General features: G+C 43.5%; 1 protein-coding gene across 2 annotated transcripts in view; it reads right to left on the bottom strand.

Moving 5' to 3' along the window:
* ANO7 (anoctamin 7) overlaps window positions 1-19,435 on the bottom strand; it is a 190,254-nt gene that overhangs the window by 158,124 nt on the left and 12,695 nt on the right. The window lies entirely within an intron of this gene.

Genomic DNA, 19,435 nt, shown 5'->3' with positions numbered 1-19,435 from the left:
ATTATTCTATTACAATTCTTTAATGCGAAAATAAGCATGTGGATAAGGGTGAACTGATTGAAATAGTGTATTTGGATTATGAGACTCCTCAGGAAATTAAAAAGGTATCGGATAGGAAGCAGTGTCCTGCTGTGGATTGGGTAACTGATTAAATGATAAGAAATGGAGTACAAATAAATGTTCAGTTTTCCCAATGAAGAGAGGTAAATGATGGAGTGCCCCAGGGATCTATATTGGGGCCAGTGTTCATTAACATATTAAGGAATGATCTGGCAAAGGGACCAATAAGTGAGGTGATCAGATTTGCAAATGACACAACATTATTCAAAGAAGTTAAAATACAAAGATAGTGTGAGGAAAATTACAGTCTTGTAAGACTGAGAAACTGGGCATCTAAATGGATATGAAATTAAATGTGGACAAGTGCAAAGTGATTGATGCACATAGAGGGGAAAAAAATCCCAACTACAAGTACACAATGCTGGGTTCTACATTAGGCATTACCACTGAGGAAAAGGATCCTTGGGTCACTGTGAAGAATACATTGAAATCTTCAGCTCAGTGTGCAGCAGCTGTCAAAAAAGAAAATAGAAATGCTAGGAATTATTCAGAATAGAACTGAGATTATAATACCTTTGGATAAATAGATGGTGTGATCAAATCTTGAATTTTGTGTGCAGTTCTGGTCTCAAAAAAGAGATAGAATTAGGAAAGGGACAGAGAAGAGCAACAAAACTGGAAAAAGATATGGAATGGTTCTCTTAAGATGAAGAAAGGCTTAACAGATTAGGGCTCTTAAGACTGGAGAAGAAACTACTGAAAGCGAATATGAGAGCTTTAGAGGAGGTCACATGATCTGATGCGAGGGTGAGGACGTGCTCCTTGCTTGCTCCGAGGCCCTACTCCTTCAATTGTTTACAATCTTTACTATTTAAAGTGATCGGCGACCTTTCGGTACCACCATTCGAAAAAGAACTTACAGAGCCTCAAGTATTAGTTGGTGTGAGTACAGATGAACCTGAGGATGGCCATGAAAACAATCAGAAAGGAAAAGAGCAAAGTGGCGGTGAGTAAGATGACTGGCGGTGCCAATAATCCTTCCTCGCCAGGTTTGGGGATGGAAAAGTCAGGAGATGTAGCCACTACCATAATAGGTGTGCTGGAAGAGAAACTGGAGAAAATACATTCACATCTTGATGACTTGCAGATATTATCTGAGAACACAAAACACCTTTCAGAGATAGAAACTCATTTAATGAGAGTTGATGAGTGAGTGGGAAATTCTGGAGCTCGAGATGGCGGCAGTGAAATCAGTAGCGGCTAAGAACGAGCTAAAACTTGAAGTCCTTGAAAACCGCTCCAGGAGGAGCAATCTTTGGTTTATTGGGTTGCCGGAAGCAATTGGAGAATGGGAGTTGCTGGTTAAATTAGAGTTTTGGCTGCCGTAGACACTGGGACTATCGGGATCCTATGGTATCCTGACTATCGACCATGCACACTGGCTGGAAGCATGTGGTTCCTCTCAAGGCAGACCCCGACCAGTTATAGGAAAATTCCTAAATTTTCGTCAAAAATAATAAATACTGAGAAAATATCGACTGGGGAGGAACCTGAAATATGATGGGCATACTGTGCTAAATTTTCCCAATTACTCGGCAGCAGTGTCGATGCGCTGGAAGGCTTTTATTCCAGTTTGCTTGAAACTGATGGAAAGGCAAATAAGATTTGTTCTTCAGTTTTCTGCTAGGTTAAAGGTAACCCATAACATTGTTCACCTTTCTGATTCAGTATCTGAGGCGCAGGCTTTTGTGCAATTTTTGCCTACCACTCCAGAGTCGCATTTGGAGACAGTGGCAAACTCTTAAAGCGGACAGTGGTTGTCAAGAGGCCCAAAGTAGCAAACAACATGGCACTGACAGTGAAGCAGCTGTGTGGAGCACAGTCCTGTTTGTACTCCTTTTTTCTCTACTGCTGATCAAGATAGATCCTGCAACAAACCAATTGCTCTAGGTGATGTTGCATCAGTTATTTGGAACTTTGAGCGTGGAAATGTTTCATTTCTATTGCTGAAGATGATTCTGGTCTTATGGGGGAGTGGAGCCCTAACACATAGTACACGTTCTTGAAGCTCGTGTTTGAGTTAGCTATACGTTTGGATCTTATCAGAGTGTGGGTAAAATTTGAGGAAGGGAGAGGGAGAGTTGGGGAGGGGGGAGGAAGAATGGATATATGGAGAGTGGGGTGTGGGGTTTGGAGGATTTTCCAGGCTATAGGATAAGATGGATATGCCAAGAAGGTAGAGCCTAGGCTGGAGAGTCTTAACTGTTACTGTAATAAATATTAATGCTAACATTGTCTCCCACTCTCAGGTAATTGAATGAGCATTTCTAAAGTTACATGTGTGACCTGGATTGTTACTGGACCGGGCTTGGTAATCAACAGGTTATAAGGAATTACAGGCTTTGCAAAGGTGGAGAGTGCATGTCGATATGATACAAAAGATACACATGGATGAGATAGAAAACCAGAATACCAGAAATTGCAACAACAATGCAAGGGGAAGGTAATTTCATCCCAATCATGAACCCGCAAAGCAGGAGTTGCAATTCTCATGGGGAAAAATGTTCCATTTCAAGACACTAAAGTGATTGCAGATTCTGAAAGGAGGTACTTGGTGATAGAGGGGCTCCTATTCAGACACCCGGTAGATTTTGCAATGTTTAACACCCTCCCCCCCCCCCCCCCCCCAATAATTATGAATATCAATTTTTTGTAAAATTAGTTAAGTTACTGTTTTCATACACAAATGTCACTGTGATATTAAGTGGAGACGAACTGTGTCCATGATCATCAATTGGATCGATCTACTGTTTTGCCCAGGGGTGCACTTTCCTGGGACAAGAGGATTGATTATCTGTGTAGTAACTTAGACTTAGTGGTTGTTGGAGGGCTCTCCATCCTATAGAAAGGGATTACACACATGCATCAAAGGTACATAACATACAATCCTATCTACCTTATAAATGGCCTGTGACCGACGGCCCGCAAATGCGCAGTAGAGCGCAGCTCTACTGCGCATGTGCGGGCAAGGACGTCGGTCAGAAAAAAAAAATGGCGGTGGGGCCGCAGGAGCGGGAGGAGAAGCAGCGGCGCCGCGCGCGCGCGGGGCCGCTCCTTCTCCTCCCCAGATCTGCCGGCAGATCTCGGGGGGGGGTCACTGCCGCGCGCGCGGGAGTGACCCCCCCCCCCCCCCGAGATCTGCCGGCAGGAGCGGGAGGAGTTAATGGACCGGGTGAGGGTTGCGGGAAGTCGCGCTTACGGCGCCGGGAGGAAATGGAGGTGGGTGTGGGCTGCGAGGAGTCGCGAGTACGGCGTCGGAAGGAAATGGAGGCGGGTGAAGGGAGGGACTGAGTGGGAGGGAGGGAGGGACTGAGTGAGTGGGAGGGAGGGAGAGGGGGGACTGAGTGAGTGGGAGGGAGGGAGAGGGGGGAGAGAGGGAGGGAGGGACTGAGTGAGAGGAGAGGGAGGGTGGAGAGGAGTGGGTGGGGGAGAGTGAGGGGAGAGAGAATGAGGGGGAGGTGAGAGACAGAGGGATGTAGCCCGTTTTAACGGGCTTAACGGCTTGTATAGATTATATTTTAATCCTCAGAGAGGCTTTTTTTTTTTTTTTTTAAAGTATCAGAGGCTAAAATAGGACCATTGGTCATCTCAGATCATGTACCAATGTGGGTGGATATGAAGGGATATCGTCAGTAGGGGGCGGACTATTCATGGAGATTTCCGAGATATTTATACAGAGATCTGGGATTCTGAGAATATTTGGAGAACAGCTGGGATATCTTTTAGCTCATAATGTTTATCATCAGGATTTTATTTTGGGAAACTGCTAAGGCGGTGCTTCAGGGAGGGATATAATTTCATATTTGGGGGCGAGGAGAAAGGCAATTTTCTTGGCTGTTTTGATTTTAGAGAAGCAATTGTGAGTAGACAAAACACATTACAAGTGGCTCACTAGTCAAGAGAATAAAGATGTAATCCTTTCAACATAGACTGCCCTAAATACCTTGCTTCATCAATGAGCAAAAAAGGGAACAATGTATTATAAGTGCAAATTTTATCAACACGATAATAAGGTGGGTAGATCCCTTACTAACTTGACGAAAAAACTGGGTACGCCCAAAATTTATAACCCTGATGAAGAACAGCTCAGGAGCCTTAGTGAACTCCTGTGGAGATATTTTTGCAGTATTTAAAGATTATTATTAGGTATTATACACCGCGACACCAGGAACTATACTAAATATCAGCCGTTATCTACAGGCTATAGATCTCCCAAAAAATATAGCGGAACGGTTAGCGAAGTTAAATCAGTCCTTGCAGCTGCAGGAGGTTCAAAGGTGAATCCTAGATGCTAAATTATTAAAGGCATGTGGGCCAGATGGATTTCTCAGCTGAATTTTATAAAATATTGGCTCACAAGGTCTCTACACTCATTTAACTGATTTGGGGCATTTTCCCTTAGCTGTTATTTTTTTTTTATTATATGTTTATTGGTTTTTCAAACATTAAACGTTACAAACAGAGAAATAAACCATCAATACTTCGTCTGTATCATTACAATATATACAGGACATCTTTGTGTTATATCTAACTTTAGAGACTTATGTAATATCTGTCATCCAAACCGTGTAAGCATATTCAATATTAAGTCTTTAGCATAATCAATACAGTGGTCCACCCCCCATACCCCCTTCTATACCCACCCCTGTTCCCCCCCTCCCATGTGTCAGCCCCTTCTTAAACCTATACCCCTATTGGTTGAGTCGTGGGCTTGAGATAGTCATCCAGAGGTTTCCATATTTTTCCAAATTCGGTTCTAAGCTTAACAGTGGTTATTTGGGCACTCAGTTATTCTAAGGAATATAGCTTTATCAGTAGTCTGAACCAATGATCCCAGTGTGGCACTTCCCCATTTACCCAACAGACGAGAATCGCTTTCTTCCCCACCAAACTGACCTTCTGAATGAATTTTAGACCATATGCATCTACTCCTGTCATGTGGAGGGGAGGGATCCCAAATAGCTACAACATAGGGTCTGGCAACACAACCGCTAACATGTGGCTACACATCTGGATGATCTGCCACCACATTGCCTGAATCTTAGTGCATGCCCAAAAGCTATGGGGGAAGGAGCCATTGGTAATCCGGCATTTAGCACAAATCGGGGAGTCAATCACATGTGCTTTAAATGCTTTAATCAGGTGTCATGTAAAATTGTCTTAGAAATTTAAACTATAATTCCCAATAGAACACACTTTTCGACCATTCTGGGATGTCTTGGAAACAATGGGAAAAGGTCTGTCAGGATGGTGTAAGCTCTGCCCAAGTGGTGAAAAGGTCTGTTATCACGTCATGTTCCAATGAAGACTGCAGAATTCTTCGATATGCAGCAATGGTGGGTTTTTGTGAGGTAGGGGTCTTCACTATATTGTATAGGGCCCAGAATGATAGAGATTGGGTCAACTTCTTTTCGTGTTTCTGTAAGAAGTGTCTTATTTGTAAGTATGGGAAGTAATCTGAAACTGGTAGCATATGCATTTGTTTCAGCTCCGGAAAAGTGAGTAAGCGTCCAGTGTTCCTCGAGAAACATTGATAGACCCATACCAACCCCTTGTCCCTCCATTTGTGAAACAAGGAGTGAGAGAGAGCTGGGAAGAAGATTTGGTGGTCACATATGCTTAAGAACGACGACAGCTTCGATGTTAAGCATGGTTGGGTGCAAAGGGAGGCCCATGCCTTACGGCAGGCTTGTATTAAAGGCTGAGAAGCCACTGCAGGTGTCAAAGTCTCTTTGGGAGCCTGTAGTAGAAAGTTAAGTGAGGTGTTTCCCATCCAAGCTTTCAAGGCTGAGTATGGGGTGTGATAGGACTTTGTCATGAACGTCGGTATAGAAAAGAACTAAATAAATAAATAAATATGTCTCAACAGACATGCCAGGTTATAGATACGCATATTTGGACAGTTCAGTCCCCCTTGGCTCCCAGTTGCATCAAAACCTGAAGTGCTATGCACGCCCTCCTTCCAGACCAGATAAAGTTACGGAGTAAAATACCCACTTTTCTGCAGTCTCTGTTGGTGAGCCACAACGGTGTCATTTGTAGCACGTACAGCCACCTTGGTAAGATCATCATTTTGAAAAGTGGATCCTACCAGAGATAGATAATGGTAAACCCTGCCATTTTTTTAATAGCTGAGCTGTGGACTACATCAAGGGGCCTACGTTAACCTTATAAAGATCCGTCAATGTGTTTGGGATTTTAATACCTAGATATTTCATTGTGGTGTCCACCCATTTTAGAGGGAAGGTACCCTGCCAGGCTCCTTTCACTCTACCTCCCACATCTAAGGTCTCTGACTTGTCTTGATTGATTCGTAGGCCCGCGAATTGGCCATATTCAGCTTGTATAGAAAGGAGGGGGCCTAGAGATTTTTGAGGAGACGTGAGGAAAATATGGATATCAACTGCAAAGGCCGCAATTTTGAACTCATGCGGGCCTTCCCCAAATCCTGTGATTTCAGGCATTTGGGCAATTTTTCGGAGTAGTGGGTCAATGGCCAAGATATAAAGTAGTGGGGAAAGTAGGCATCCCTACCAGACTCCCCGTTTAATATGGACTGCTTCTGATTTAACTCCATTGGCCACAATTTGAGACACTGGAGCCTTGTCCTTAGCAGTTAATACAGTGATCATCACAGTCCTGCCAAAAGCTGGAAGGGTCCCCACGCTTCCTGCTTCCTATCAGTCCATCTCTCTCTTAAATTTTGATATAAAATGATTAGCAAAACTTGTGGTGATTTGACTTGCAAAGATTTTGCCAACGCTGATAGGAGATGACCAAGTAGGTTTTGTAAAGGATTGCCATTTGTGATAAATGTGCGGAGAATAATAGCCTCTTTGGAATGCAGTAAATGGCATCAAATCCCATCACTATTACTAAGCCTGGACGCTAGAAAGGCATTTGATAGGTTTGAAAGGGACTTTATGTTTGAAACATTACAGGACTTTGGGAGAGAGGGATAGTTTGTCAAGGCAGTACAGTCATTGTATCATGACCCAGTAGTGCATATGTTAGTGAATTCTGAGAATTTCCAGCTGGGACATGGGACCAGGCAAGGGTGCCCTCTATCCCCGTTGCTTTTCATTTTGGCATTAGAGCCTTTACTAGTGAAAATTCAGGGGAATATTAGTATAAAAGGAATCCCTATGGGGGTATCGGCTTTGAACTCTTAAACTGGCAGTCTTCGCAGACGATATTCTTGTGCATATAGCAGACTCGGCAACCTCTCTATCAGGCTGATACAGTACAGTGCGCTCCAGCGGAGCGCACTATTAACCCGCTATTGGACGCGCATTTTAGACGCGCTAGCTTTACCCCTTATTCAGTAAGGAGTAATAGCGAGTCCAAAATGCGCGTCCACCCCCCGAACCTAATAGCACCCGCAACATGCAAATGCATGTTGATGGCCCTATTAGGTATTCCCACGCGATTCAGAAAGCAAAATGTGCAGCCAAGCCGCACATTTTGCTTTCAGAAATTAGCGCCTACCCAAAGATAGGCGCTAGTTTCTGCCGGCACCGGGAAAGTGCACAGAAAAGCAGTAAAAACTACTTTTCTGTGCACCCTCCGACTTAATATCATGGCGATATTAAGTCGGAGGTTCCGAAAGTTAAAAAAAGTAAAAAAAAATAGAAAAAAAAATTTGAAATAGGCCTGCGGCTCGCGGGTCAAAAACCGGACGCTCAATTTTGCCGGCCCATTTCGAACCCATGGCTGTCAGCGGGTTCGAGAACCAACACCGGCAAAATTGAGCGTCGGCTGTCAAACCCGCTGACAGCCACCGATCCTGTCACAAAAGAGGAGCTAGGGACGCGCTAGTGTCCCTAGCGCCTCTTTTTACCGCAGGGCCTAATTTTAATAAATTAAAATACTGAATCGCGCGCACAGGAGAGTGGCCTGTGCGCGCGCTGGGAGAGTGGGTGCTCGCCCGCTCTCCCGTGTTTTTACTGTATTGGCCCATATGAGCTTTAATGAAGGAGTTCTCGACACATGGCCAAATAGCTGGTTTAAATTTAAATTTTAACAAGTCTGAGGCATTGCCTAAGCCAGAGAAAGTAAGGCTGCAATGAGAAGGAAAGTTTACAATGCATTGGATGAAAGATTCATTTGTCTATCTGGAAATAGTAATGCATACAGATCCAACGCAAATATATGAGGTCAATTTGGAAAAATTGATTAGCTCCACTAAACATTTAATAAAAAATTGGAAGAATCTCTTACTGTCCTTAGTAGGAAGGGTAAATCTATTTCAGATGATAATCTTTCCTAAACGGTTGTATGTTGAGGAAGGATCTGGCCAGGCTGGAAAAGATCCTAAGATGTTTTTTCTGGGAAAATGGAAAACCATGAATAACCCTGGCTAAATAAATGGGAAAATAGGAGGGGGGGGTGGGGGAGGCATGGAACTAGGTGACTTGAGATTATATATTACATGTAACTTACCCTTAACAGAAACATGGGGGTACCTTGCACGGCGTGGCATTTACTGCTGTGGGAGGCTTGCTGGGCAGCTGTATGAACCATTTGGTCTTCTTCTGCCGTCATTACTATGTTACTATGTAACTTACGCTATATCACTGACTGGTTATTGGAAACTTCTTTTTATACACCCATAGAGATTGAAAAAGCCTTTCTGCATTCCTTGTCCCCAGGGTATATTTTGCATTTCCCAGTGATTCTCCCTGTAAATTATAGGATAAACCCTTTAGTAATTCCATTGATTCGAACCTTTAAGTACCTGTGTTCACTAAACTCAAAAAGTGCAATATCTCAATTCCTACCTGTGATAGGAAATACAAATTTCTTACCCGGAATGCAGAATCGAGTATTTGCTATTTGGACAAAAAAGGGATTGAGAGGGAGGAAGTGACATCATTCCTCATGAGAGCAGCCTAAACCTATGCTCTCCGTTTTGACCAGACAAAATCTAATCTTTTGGGCTGCAACTGGACCTGCAGTTACTATTATCTGGCAGCTTATTGATATTGGACACTGATGGCGGCGGCGGCAAAGAAAAAATTAGTGGATTTACGCAAATTTTCTTATGCGAAGAGTGGAGAAGATCCCAAGGACTCACGCGGTAAAATGGCCCTGCAGGAAATGGGGGAAGAAACAGGAGAGATAAGCACGGATGCGAGCAAATTTAATGATGAGTATCCCACTCGCAGAGAAATGAGAGGCTGGTTCCGAGAACTGAGACAGGACATTAAAACATACAAAATGGACAAGACCATCTTAATCACGGAAATACGAGAGGAATCAGCCCGACGACTCGATGAAACGGAGATCTGCGTCAATACTCAGGGAGAAAGCTGGCAAGTTCTGCAAAAAGAAAATGAAGCCTTGCACACCACCTGCCAGAATCTCTCTGACAAGCTGGAAGATATTGAAAATCGTAGCCGCCGCTGCAACATTCGCATTAGAGGCATGCCGGAGTCAGAAGAATTCTCAGACAGCACTGCAGCGGTGACAAAAGTCTCTCAATTCTTTCTGACACAAGGTGAACACACTCTAGACGCTGAGGCTCCCCCTGTTAAAATTGAGAGGGCTCACAGAATGCTAGGGCCCAAGTTATCTAACCAACCAAGGGATATCGTTGTGTGTTACCACTCTTATAAACAGAAAGAGCAAATATATAATATAGCATGCAAACAACACACGTAGCAGTGGGAAGGCCATGAGATAGCCATCTTTGCAGATTTAGCCACAGCCACACTGAAGAAAAGACAAGATTTCAGATGCATTACTACGCAGCTTCTGGCCTCTAATATTCACTACAGATGGTTGTTCCCGGGAAGACTAGTCTTTATGCTACAAGGGATATCACATCGGGTGCAGTCAGTGGAAGAAGCCGCGGAAATCCTCAAACTTGCAGGAATGGTCATAGAGGTCCCGCCTAACGTGCCCGCAGCCGGGAATACCAACCACAACGCTTCTCTAGCACTGCCACGGTGGCAACGGATCACAAGTGGTCGCTGTAGGCTTCAGAGGAACTCTACTGGGGCCACTACACACACAGATCCTGCATGACTTTACAAGCCATAAGAGAGTTTAATCCTGATGGACGCTGTCAATAGCAGTCACACCGTGGATGATTTTGGCTTTCTTTGCATATGATTTACAGGTTACGACTCAATCATGGGATCCAGCATTTTTTCTGTGTTTAAATCAGCTCAGACCAACCAAACGTTGGTTACATATGCAGGTTCGGAAACAGGGCATAGGAGGCGTGACCTAACTTCCTCCATCAATTTTCTGGGATATGGGATTTCTATCTCGGGTACTAGGGCAGAGTGGGTGGGGGGTGATGTATGGGAAAGGGGATTCTGTCTCTGATATGGAGAGGTTGTTGTTCACAGTATGGGGATGGGTGGTCATACTCTACAAACTTTATCCATCTGCACAAGCATGGTCATTCACTATAAGTGTTTGCTGGTTATTATTAAGTGAAGAAATGCCTGATAATTTGAAAGGTTATACTTTTCTAAATAGACTGCTGAGCATACAAAGGGGAGGTCTTCTGCATGACGGAAGGAGCAGTGGGATCTATGATGATGGCGACTTTTAGATTTTTTTCGTTAAATGTAAAAGGCCTTAATACTCCTAGAAAGCGCCAATTGCTGTTTAAAGAATTAGATAGATTGCATGTTGATGTTGTGTTTCTTCAGAGACACATCTAAAGAAAAGATATCAAGGGTTAATGAAATATGATAAATTCCCATATCAATATTGGGCGTCTGCCACAAAGCAGACCAAGTATGCAGGAGTGGGCATTCTAATAAATAAGGACTTGCACTTCGAGTTTAAAGGAGCCCATCCTGATCCTAATGGCAGATTTCTATTCATTACAATGACCATAGGGGGGGAGCTGTATACTTTAGTCTCAGTTTATGGCCCTACCACACACAAGGCAGACTTCTATCACAGCTTGTCTCATATCATGGCAGACAGAACAGAAGGACATGCGATCATAGGAGGTGACTTTAACCTGACTTTCAATCCCAAACTAGACACCTCTAGTGGTCACAGCTATGATCCTAAAGTTGCTCGAACTGCTTTGAAAACACTTATGAAATCTCAGGAGGTTATAGATATTTGGCGCTCCAGGTATCCTAAATCCAGAAACTATATTTTCTTCTCCCATCCCAATGAGAGTTATTCAAGATTAGATATGTTTTTCGTTAGCAATAGCTTGGCATCAAGGGTCATAAACATTGATATTGAACCTATTCTATGGTCAGACCACGCGCCAATATGGTTTACCCTAGACATGCAGGATTATGATAGAGGCCTCTGCTTTTGGAGGTTAAATGACTCATTATTTGATGAACTCCAGTATATAACTCAGATGCAAGCTGAGATAGCTGATTATTTGGAGCACAACAATATGGGGGACGTTAATCCGGTGATCTTATGGAACTGTTTAAAAGCTGTTTTGAGGGGCAAATTCATTGGTCGCTCTACTTTCCTTAAAAAACAAAGGGAGGAAGCCAGAGAGGGTCTTATCTCTCAATTAAAATCACTTGAGAAGCAACATAAGCATAATCCTACATCTACTTTAGCTAAAACCCAAATAAATACATTACAAAATAGGATAGAATCTATTGATGCCTTGGCATTAGCCCACCAACTAACCTTATCCCAACAAAAGTACTTTGAAGGCACTACGAGAAGGGACCTCTCTTTCCTCTTCAGGCAATACTGCCGGAATCACGGTGCTTGCCAAACCAGGTAGAGACCAGACGCTTTGTGGTTCCTATCGCTCGATCTCTTTGATCAATATCGACCTGAAGATACTGGCTAAAATTCTAGCAACACGATTAGTTTTATTGCCCAAATTATTCACGCAGATTAGGCTGGCTTCATCCCTGGGCGGCAAGCCAGTGATAATGTGCACAAAATCATAGACTTGATATGGTGGGTGTCAAAACGTAACATCTCTACCTTGGCTCTCTCGGTTTATGCCGAGAAAGCCTTTGATATGGTGCATTGGCCCTATCTCTTTACTTTATTGCGCAAATTAAACTTTGGTAATTCCTTTCTACAATGGCTCCAACAACTTTACGAGAATCCCCAAGCTTGTATCAAAGTAAATGGAGGCTATTCTGCCACCTTTCCAGTATGGAGGGGAACAAGGCAGGGGTGTCCCTTATCCCCGCTTTTATTCGCTATATTTTTGGAACCCTTTGCTGCCAAATTACAAACTAATCCTAACATAAAGGGGGTTGACTTGGGTCAATTTTCCTCTAAATTGTCTTTATTTGCCTACGACATCCTGATCACGATTACTGACCCTGAGACTTCTCTGCCACATTTGACATATGCCTTGGAAGATTTCAGTTCCATATCAAGATTTTGCATCAATTGGGAGAAATCAGAAATTTTGAATATAAATATTCCCTCCACAGTGGCTACCAAACTTCAAAAGCAATTTTGATTTAAATGGGCACAGACACAATTAAAAAATACCTAGGTGTTTATATCAGCGCTTCTAGTGACATGTTTCAGTTGAATTATGACTCCCTGTGGCGGAAAATATCCAGGGATCTTGAGGAATGGAACAAATATAGTATATCCTGGCTGGGCAGGATAGCGGCGGTCAAGATGACGGTCTTCCCAAGCTTTTGTATCTACTTCAAACCCTACCTATAGCTATTCCCAGATCCAAATTACTGAATTGGCAGAAGAAAATGTCTTATATATGGGGCAACAAGAGACCTAGAATAGCACGGTGGGTTATGTTTCAACCACGGTTGAAGGGCAGGATGGGAGTCCCAAATCTAGTAAAGTACTATATGGCTGCCCAAATTAAGATACTAGTGGATTGGCATAAGAAGACTCCACCTAAACCTTGGGTGATTTTTTGCCAACAATTACTAGGTAATATACTACTATCTAGCCTCCTTTGGCAACTCAAGAAAACATGGATAATATCGCCCAAGGATCTTCTACCCCCCTCTATGATTATACCGTTAGACCTGTGGAATAGCGAGAGACATTTCCTATTGGGTACGAGGGAATATCATCGCAATACTTACCTATACGCGAATTGTGACTTCACCCCGGGATATCAGTCTACTGCCTTTCGTATTTGGGAATCTAAGGGCATTCGCCTTTGGGAACACATTTGGGGGGGTGAAAGATATTTCCCCATTTTCAGAACTGCAAATGAGATATGATCTGGCTGATTCGGTTATCTATCCATACCTTCAATTAAAGCACTTCACACTTACTCAGCTCATAGCAGGTCACCTAACCCAAGGTCGATCTGTGAAATACTATCGGGCCGATACAGTACAGTGCGCTCCGACGAAGCGCACTGTACTGTATCGGCCCGATGCATGTTGATGGCCCTATTAGGTATTCCCGCACGATTCAGAAAGCAAAATGTGCAGCCAAGCTGCACATTTTGCTTTCAGAAATTAGCGCCTACCCAAAGATAGGCGCTAATTTCTCCGGGCACTGGGAAAGTGCACAGAAAAACAGTAAAAACTGCTTTTCTGTGAACCCTCCGACTTAATATCATGGCGATATTAAGTCGGAGGTCCCAAAAGTTTAAAAACGTAAAAAATAATTAAAAAAGAAAAAATGTAAAATGGGCCCGCGGCTGGCGGGTCGAAAACCGGACGCTCAATTTTGCCGGCATCCGGTTTCCGAACCCGTGGCTGTCAGCAGGCTCAAGAACCGACGCCAGCAAAATTGAGCGTCGGCTGTCAAACCCGCTGACAGCCACCACTTCCGTCAAAAAAGAGGCGCTAGGGACGCGGTAGTGTCCCTAGCGCCTCTTTTTACCGTCAGGCCTAATTTAAATAAATTAAAATACTGTATCGTGCGCACAGGAGAGTGGCCTGTGCACGCACCGGGAGAGCGATTTTACTGTATCGGCCTGTATGTCACAAAGCTGATCACGCCACAAAATTGCTATCATTGCTATATGCAATGTTAGGACATGCTACCTTTGAGAAACCCACTCATATGATAGCTTGGGAAAAAGATCTTCATACTACCTTTTCACAGAAGGAATGGGAGGCAATCATCTACCGGCTGGGTAAAGGTCTAATTGCAGCCTCCATAGTTGAGAATTCCTTAAAACTGTTTTATAGATGGCATATATGTCCAGTGCGCCTTCATAAAATTAAATCTACTCTTTCAGACAGTTGCTGGAAAGGATGTGGGGTCGAGGGTAGTTATTTACATATGTGGTGGGAATGTCGAGTGGTTCAAAGCTTATGGCAAGATGTGGAGCGCTGGATTGGTCAATTGTTACAAACTTCAATAGTAGCAACCCCACAACATGCGTTATTGGGCATTAAACTTCTACCGACCAAAGGCGGCGAAAACAGACTAGATAATTATATTTTCACTGCCACCAGGTTAGCAATAGCATGGCAAGTGATTGAGAATTGTGTCACAATTTTTAGATGATAATGAAGGTATACAGGCTTTTCAAGATTTGTCAACAGAATATGAGCTAGACCATAAGAATTCTTTTGCGTATTTTCAATTTAGACACTAGGGCACCTAAACCCCTTGCACCAGCCCTGGTTATGATAATATCTGGCAGAGATGGGAACAAGAGCTAGGCATAGATCTGGCGGTATTCCCATATATACAACGGTTTAATAAAATACAGTCTGCTACTAGCATTATGGCACTTTGTAAAATGCAATATATGTTTTTGATGCAATACTATTTCTGACAAAAATCAGGTTTTGTTATGAAAATTTCTATGTCTGATATACATGTATGTTTGAAATGTAAAGCTGTTTCAGGAACCCTTAGGCACCAGTTATGTGGGTGTAAATGTATTGCACAGTTCTGGAAGGACATAGCCCATGACATGTTACCTTTTAACACTAATGTGCTTTTGTTCGAAGATTTCCAAGCAAGTATGGTGGGACCCAAATATAGGAAGTTATGGGTCCATAAAGCTCTTCTGCTAGCCGCGAAACAAAATCTATTTTACAGTGCTGGCTAATTGAAGACCCACGATGTTGACTCAATGGTAGAACCAATTGTACCAGGTGTGTATATTTCAAAAATACATAGAAAAAACTGACATGCAGAAGAATAAAAAGGTCTTGCTACTTATTTGGGACTGGTACCTGCAATCCCTGCCAAATAGGGTATGATTTTGAATTATTACTGACTGAGCATATTTAAGGTCACACAACAAACTACAGTAGTTAAAGGGACAACCTTAGGGGCGAATTGGAGTCCACTGTGCTGGGTAGAGGGAGTTTGAGGGAGATGGGGAGAAAGGGCTAGGGTGCTTTGGACAGGTTGGGTTATGTTGCACCAAATGTACTCAGATGCGGGGAAGAGACAACCGTATATCCGATTTTGATTGCAATATTGCTCATGATGTTTGGTGTTTTGAAATTTTAATAAAAAAAGATTGAAACATGAGAGGTTTATAAAATCATGAATGGTTTAGAACAAGTTTATAGGGAACAGCATAAGGAATAGAGCAGAGCCATTTCAAGGAGTGGGCAAGAAGGTGACTGCCCGTGGCACCAAGCCACCCTTCTGAGTCGGACTGCAAGCACACAAGCCCAAAAGGGAACGGAAGGCACTCAAAGAAACCATTGTCCAAGGCACTGTCTTGTCCAGTGGTTGGCCTGACTAGAAGACACGCCATGAAACTAGTTAGTAGCAGATTTAAAACAAATTTTAAGAAAGAATTTATTGATTCAATGCACAATCAAATTGTGGAATTTGATGCTAGAGGACACTGTCAAGCGTAAGAGTAACACAAAACCCTGGAAAAATACACTGGGACAGTAACTTTGATACCAGTGCGCGGGCACACATGTACGCGTGTATGCTGCCTCGCACCAGAGGTCACAGCCATTTTATAGCACATGCGCATATGGTATAAAACAGGATGGACGTGCGTACATCCGCGCACAATTTTACATGGAAGCACATGTGTGCCCACAAATGCCGCCACTACCATGTAAGTGGGGGGGTTTAAGTAGACACGTACGTTGATGCAATTACCAGTTTCCCCAATTCGTTCCCAGTTTGGCCAGGTAAGGGATAGGACTTCCTAACTCCCCTAGTTAATTAGCTTCCCTTTTTCCCTGTTAGCCCCGACCATTAAAACCCTGCTGAAGCTTTAGGACTTACTCGCCGTCCAGAGCAGAAGTAAGTGCGCGAAAGTATTTGCATGCTGGTTTCATTCATAAATCCTGGAGTGCCCATGCCCTGCCCAAATCACGCACACACCACACCCTTTTATTAAAAAAAAAATTTTGAGCGCATTCCAGGAGGTATGACGTACGTGGGTGCCTTTAAAAATCCACACAGCGGGCGCAGGCCCGACTTCTGCGCATTATCCCCCAGCTTTGTCATGTGCCGGGCTTTTAAAACTCAGCCCTTAGCATCTATGTGGCTTAACCTGCCACACAAAATCAGCACTAAAACCTGGAATTTAAACTTAACTACAACTCTGCCTATAAAAAGGCAACAATGTAAATATTACAACACGCTCTAGAACATCAACACACCTCCCATTTATTGGGAGGTGCGGATTGGACAATGGAAAACTGAACAAGCTGGGCTACCTACAGATCCCTGCACAGAATATACACGCCAGCAGAATACCTCGCCTCAGTAACCAAAGCAAAAAAAAACCCCACATTAAACTTCCTTTCTTCCTTGTTCCTCTTTTCTTACAGCTATTTTAATCATTCTATATATTATTTATTTATTTATTTATTTAAAATTTTTATATACCGACATTCATCCAGGATATCATATCGGTTCACATTGTAACATAAACTGGCGCTAGGCATGGCGCTTTACATTGAACGATTAAAACATGCGAACAAGGTATTAAAAGGGGGTGGGAGATAACATGGGAAAGTTTGCATTAAATTATATTATAGCAACGTTTGCAAATATATACATATGTACAATGGAAAAAGACTAAGAAGTGCAGGCAGGCTAGTGAGGGAGAAAGGGGAGGAGGAGAGAGGAGAGCTGAGAAGGAGGGAGGAGGAGAGAGGAGAGCTGAGAAGGAGGGAGGAGCGGGGAAAGAGGTAGGAGGGGGGAAAGAGGGAGGGGAGAGAGGGAGAGAGGGACAGTGAGGGAGAGAGGGACAGTGAGGGAGAAGGGGGAGGAGGAGAGAGGAGAGCTGAGAAGGAGGGAGGAGCGGGGAAAGAGGTAGGAGGGGGAAAGAGGGAGGGGAGAGAGGGAGAGAGGGACAGTGAAGGGGAAAGTAGAGGGGAGAGTGGAAGGTGGATATAATGGATAGGAAGAGTGAAAAATTAGGTGTATGCTTTAGCAAAGAGCCAGGTCTTAAGCTTCCGCTTGAAAGATTTGAGGCATTCCTCTTGCCGTAAGTCAACTGGCATTGTATTCCAGAGGGTCGGCCCGGCTAAAGATAATGCACGGGCTCTCGTGGAAGTAAGTTTGTAGAGTTTAGGAGAAGGGATAGGCATGGTTGCAAGGTGTGCATGTCTGGTAGGCTTAATAGACTGGTGTAAATGGAAGGAATCGTTAAACCAATTCATTTCAGGGTTGTATAAGGCCTTATGGATTAGAGAGAGCGCCTTATATTGTATGCGGGAAGCTATTGGAAGCCAATGTAAATCTTTTAGAACAGGGGTAATATGGTCATGTTTACGTAAGTTGGTCAATATCCGGGCTGTGGTGTTCTGCAGGATTTGAATGGGATGGATGGCATTGTTGGGTAGGCCGAGAAGTAGGGAATTGCAGTAGTCAGTCTTGGCGAAGATTGTAGTTTGAAGCACTGTACGGAAATCGGGGGGATATAGTAGGGGTTTGAGTTTTTTTAGTGTGTGGAGTTTAAAGAAGCCGTCTTTGAGTATGTTATTGATGAATTTCTTAAGTGTGACATGACCATCAAGGATGATTCCCAGATCACGGACTTGTTGGGCAAATTGGAACTGCGTAATGGGGGGGAGGATTGGTTGGTTTTGGGGTGAGATGAGCATGATTTCAGTTTTCGTGGTATTAAGGGCTAGGTGGATGGAAGATAGGAGATTGTTAATGGAGAGGAGGGTTTCATTCCAGAAATCCATGGTTTTTCGATAGAGAGTCGGTGATGGGTATGAGCAGCTGAACATCATCAGCGTATATGTAATGAGGGAGATTTAGACTGGAAAGGAAGTAACAGAGAGGTAGGATGTATATATTGAATAGGGTAGAGGATAGGGAAGAACCCTGAGGGACACCTCGGTTGAGGGGGATGGCCTTGGATACGTGATTTCCTAAATGAATTTTGTAATCTCTGTTGCTGAGGTAGGAATTGAACCAGTTGTGGGCAACGCCTGTAATGCCAATTTCAGTCAACCGCTGTAGGAGAATAGGATGGCTGACGGTGTCAAAAGCGGAGGATATGTCAAGGAAGGCAAGAATGTATGATTGCCCTTTCTCAAATCCTTTGATAATGTGGTCTGTCAGGGAAAGTAAAAGAGTCTCAGTACTATGAAATTTGCGAAAACCGTATTGTGCGGGGGCAAGGATATGATTATCTTCAAGGTATTCTGTAAGTTGCTTGTTGACAGTTTTTTCAAGGAGTTTAGAAATGAATGGAAGATTTGATATAGGGCGATAATTAGCTGGATCAGAAGGGTCAAGTTTGGGCTTCTTTAGAATAGGTTTACTTTGGCAAAACATGTAAAATTGTCATTCCAATGAAATTGCCTGAATTTGAATCTAATAGAATAAAACAGATTAGGATAAGTTTCTAGAGGACAGTTCCCTCACAACTAGTAGTCAGGTACATGTGGGAATCGCCACTGCTTACTTATGGGAGTGAGCAAAGGGAAAATGGCTCTCCCCATTAGGATCTGCTGGGCACTTCCAAGCAATCTAGATTCGCCACTGTCAGAGCCACACACCTTGACTTTACACACCCTATAATCCTCCATAACTGCAGTGCTATCAAGACCTCTCCACTTCACAATCTCCTTCCACACAACGGCTCCATCACTGCATCACTTACCCCGTGTCATGCCATAATAGAGGGGACTCAACCTTCAAACAAAGCTCCTGCCACTCTCCACACAAATATCCATCACACATTGGGATAGCACCTCTAGGATAAGATGTCCTGTGCACATCCTTTTAGCACTGTGATGAACAACAGGGCTACCTGACACAATACATGGACATAGCCATGCACAAATGGCCCCATCTAGAGGGTGAGAAATTTACTATTGCAAAAGAGCACAGGTTGCCTTTCGGCTGTGCCAAGGCAGCACTAATATACATGGTGGTATGATTTGATCGAGCTTTGCCACGCTGCATGCATCCCCCTTCTGTCCCTGTTTATTGTGGGTGT

The sequence above is a fragment of the Rhinatrema bivittatum genome, chromosome 9, assembly GCF_901001135.1.
Source record: "Rhinatrema bivittatum chromosome 9, aRhiBiv1.1, whole genome shotgun sequence".
NCBI lineage: Eukaryota > Metazoa > Chordata > Amphibia > Gymnophiona > Rhinatrematidae > Rhinatrema > Rhinatrema bivittatum.
This window is presented reverse-complemented; position numbering and strand designations above follow the sequence as displayed.